Source organism: Gavialis gangeticus, unplaced genomic scaffold, assembly GCF_001723915.1.
Source record: "Gavialis gangeticus isolate Ggan-Ray unplaced genomic scaffold, GavGan_comp1, whole genome shotgun sequence".
Taxonomy (NCBI): Eukaryota; Metazoa; Chordata; order Crocodylia; family Gavialidae; genus Gavialis; species Gavialis gangeticus.
The window spans coordinates 7,698,184-7,702,684 of record NW_017729012.1 but is presented as its reverse complement, the minus strand read 5'-3'; positions in this window follow the sequence as shown (position 1 = coordinate 7,702,684).

Sequence of the window (4,501 nt, the reverse complement as noted above, 5' to 3'; positions counted from 1 at the left end):
TAATGACTCCAAGATCTCTTTCTGCCTCCGTGCTCTCGAGTAGGGAGTTCCCCATTGTGTAAGTGTGCTGCTGGTTCCTACTGCCCAAGTGCAGCACCCTGCACTTGTCCGTATTAAAACGCATCCTGTTCCTGTTAGCCCACCCCTGTAACCTACCCAGATCCCTCTGCAATCTCTCCCTCCCTGCTAGCGTGCTCACCTCCCCCCAAATTTTGGTGTCATCAGTTATTAAAGGGCCATGTTCTAGATTGGTTTAGTGTTGTTATCAGTTGGCATCTTGACCATTTCTGTCTCCACTGTATCTCAACACTATCTGGACACGAGGTATATTTTTGACATTTCAGCTCAATTTTACTATGTGGCTTTTACGAATCATATATAGACTCAACATTCAGGGAAAGTAATCATGGTTTTACCTATTCAGAAATATTGAGAGAGAAGCTAGAGTGAAATTTGGACGGACAGTGGAGCACCGAATTGCTGAACTAAAAGTTAAAAGTGCTACTCAGTCGCCAATATCGGGCCTTATTGAAAATGCAGTAGTGGAGGTGAGTCAGTAGACAATTGCAAATGTCTCTTGCCCAGATTTTACAATATTTGTTTCTTCTTCCAGGTTTTCATACTTGTCCTGAGCATGTACTTTATAACAAATACATGTTATAATGTGTTGATAATTATAGTCATAATTATCATAACAGTTCACACAATGGAGCAACGTCGGTGTCTGCTTTGCGCATTTGAAAATGACTTGGCTGCTATTGAATAATTCAGTAATCCAAAGCTCACAATAAAACCAAACATTGTTTTATCCTAAAAGTAGACTTTGTCAAAAGTTTATTGTGTATAGAAACATTATGTGAGTCAGGGACAGGAAGCTATGCCAACGTTTCCCTTGGTGCCAATACAGCTACAACTCAAATAAGTAATGCTATGCACGATGCTAATATTAAGACAATTTCTGAAGTCTCTGTTGTGAGTCTGTCCTATTCTTGTCATGGCCAACACATCTTAAGCCCAGTTTGGAAGAAATTTATTTTCTCCAGTGATCAACTTCCTATTGGTTGAGCTGTTCAGAGGGCTTTAAAACTGTGTCTTTTTATTGTGAATCCTCTTTATGTAGCTGTTAAACCAAACAAAATTGGCATCTATAGCTGAATAATACAATGTAGAGCTTCTACATCCTGATTGGAACATATATAAAAATAGAACATATAGTCACATAATTGTATCTTTCTCCTTTTACATTTTTTTCAGTAAAGATCTTTTTTTCTTTCCCTTCTGCTGAACAGAAATATGACAACACACCTTGCATGCATTATTTTGCCTCAAATGAACAAATGATTCTAGAAACCCACAAGACTTTAAATGTCCTATATGTTTTCAATGGCACATATGAACCCTACCTGATTCACTGGCTCTTTCCTTTGCAAATGGCATTTAAGCAAACAACACCAACAGATAAATGGCTTCAAACTCAGAAAACTGGTGATGAGCTGTATCACTACACTAAGACCTGAGTCTGATTTCACTTGTACTGGGGGTGTTGGTTATACCTGTGTTGGTTTAAGGACATAGGTAGACAAGGTTCTTTGGGTAAATGTGATATTTTTTATTAGACCAACTAAATAGTTGGAAAAATTGTTCTTTACAAGCTTTCCGACACAAGCGGTCTTCTTGAGGAAGAAGGAGAGTCTGTTGGCGTTTGTGTGTTCTCCTGGGTGACATAGAAGCTTAAGCCAATGTGCAAAATGCAGGTTTGTGAAAATGCAAATATGTGGCAGGAGAATATGACTTAACTTGTATAATTTTTACATTGATCTAAAACTTTAGGTCAGTTACGCCTGATCTAAAGCCTAACCTTGCAAATATTTACACGCATGCTTTATTACAGTCACATGAGTCATCCCACTGGATAAATGGGACTACTTACATGTGCAGAATTAAACACATGTATAAATATTTGCAGGTTCTGGGACTTACTACAAGTATGAGTTTAGAAACATGCCTTAATGGTAATTGTATCATGGCTGTCAAGTTGCCTGATCACAAGGGAAGATCTTAATTTGAGACCCCATTTTTCCTTGGAATCTCCTAAAGCTGGTCAGAATTTATTTAAGAAAGTGTTAAGCTAACCAGTGTCTCAGTCCTGATTCCCTTCTTTTCTGGTATTTCGGGAAGGATGAGTCTTGCTTGTTTTCAGCACGATGGGGCTTTGTTCTAGGTTGGCCTCTACATTTTAAAAAAACAGTATGTGTCCAGTAACTGGCATTGATGGGATCTCATGAATCCTCAGTTCAGAAAAAATAATGGCAGGATGTAAATCCTCAGTAAGGAGAACTTATAGGTGAGAAAAACAGGTGAATGAGGATTTTCAGGGCTTTAACATTTTTTTCTCTATTTTACTAGCTAAGAATGTTTTGTTTTGTTTTTTTCAGCTGAACATCCCTATGAGTTGGCTATGTACCTATATTTCCTGCATCAGAATTTATTCCCATCATGGGTAGAAATCTTTGCAATGGCTGAGTGGGTGATGAGCGTTCTGGAAAGAGAAGACACTGAATTCTTTGATCATCTTCAGCAGAGCTTCAGAAAGAATATTACAATGGACCCAAAAGTACAATGTATTGTATAATTGCTGAATTTGTTTTAACTATAGATATCTATATTAAAGCTATTAGCAGGAGTTAAAACTAAAATGTTTGCTGTGGTAAAAGGTAGCGTACAGAATAAAAAGAGATGTTTTAGTAAATTATTAAATAGGGTTTTTTTTATTTCCGGATTCTTTTCTCTTGTATGTCATAATAAGAAAAACGCTCCGCCTGATATGTTCTCTTCTTTCTGTAGGATTTCTTGGTAGAACTGATCGTTCAAGAAAGAGACAAGGCTCAAGAACTGTATGACACTGCAGATAGATCTGAGCAGAACCAACATCTAGCCAAAGAGTTACTGGGAAGTCCAGTAATTTCCCTGAGAAAATGGATGGGTGAGGTAAGACCTATTTTCTTTGATACCACAGTAGGCTTGAGAAGAATCAGTCCCAGTGGGCTGTTCGTTCATTCAACCGATCAGGAGTAACTATTGAAGCAAATGGAAATTAAATGGTTTTCAGTGAAAAAAGAATCATGTTCCCAGTTTTTCTGATTTTACAAAGCCAAAATATGATAATTTATTACATTAAAGCATCTTTCGTTGGAAAAAAGTAACATAAAATAAAGAACTATTAAAATGATGTTTTCCTAAGATTTCTTTCTTCCTTTTAACTGTTTTACTACAGTCTTTAAAATCATGTTGGAACAGAAAGGATAGGATGCTTTTTTTTTTTTTTTTTTTTTTTAAATCATGCCTCCTTTCTTGCTTGTTTCACCACCAGTATAAACACACTTGTTTCACTACAGCTTGAAGTAGTGACTTTTTTTCAGCTATGCAATTCTTACTTTTACTTCTATACTGAAAAAGCTGGTCATTTATTGTATCTGACTCAACAGTTGTCAACAGGAATATTGCATTAAGTTAACATTTTCCTGCCACTATTAAGACTATACAGGAGAGAGGTTATGTCTTATTATGAATTGTACTATTTGATATTACAACTACAGGAGGAGGTAGTCAACTACTGTAAATACAGTTCAACTGTCGTGCTCATTTACAAAAGCTGAGGATCAACTCAGAAAAAACCTACAAGGAAAGGGCTGTTTCAGTAACACTTGTTGTCGAGGGTGGGGGGTGGTTTCTGTAGCCCCTTAGAATAATCTGAAACTTGTTTGAGTAGAAGCATCAAGGTTTGGTGCTGTTTATGACTAAATAAAACATCTGCTTAGCATATTTAATACAGTAGATTTCATAATTTTGTGCAGGGCTTTGTGAGTGCAGTGGATTTTCCTGTAGTGTTGTTGATTTGGGATCAATTATATATGCAAGACTGGAGTCGAAAGGTGATGGAGAATTTTTGTCTCTCGATCCTTATGTTGTTAAAGGATTCCCTGATGGCTGCTGATGATTATCCAGCCATGAGAGAGGTATGTACACCAATACTGCATATTACTATTCAGTTGTCCACAATGATAAAAGTGGTCATAGAAGATGTCTGTGTAAAGGATAATTTTTTTTTTCAGTAATGCTTGCGTCTGTCAAAGGGAGGAAATCCATGATATTCACTTTTATTATAACATATTTTTATTTGTCCTTTTTTTAGTTTTCTAGCAGTAAAGGACAAAATATTGTCCTGTTTCACCCATACAACCTCACTGGCTTCAGTGCGGATGCTTAAGAACCTGAGAACCAAGTTGTGCCTGAGATGTAGAATCATAGAAAATTAGGATTAGAAGGGTCTTCAGGAGGTCCAACCACCTACTCAAAGCAGGGCCATCCCCAACTACATCATTCCAGCCAAGATTTTGTCTGGCCAGGTCTTTATAAACCCCCCGAGGATGGAGATTCCACAACCTCTTTGGGTAGCCTGTTCTTCCAGTGCTTTACTACCCTCCTAGTGAGAAAGTTCTTC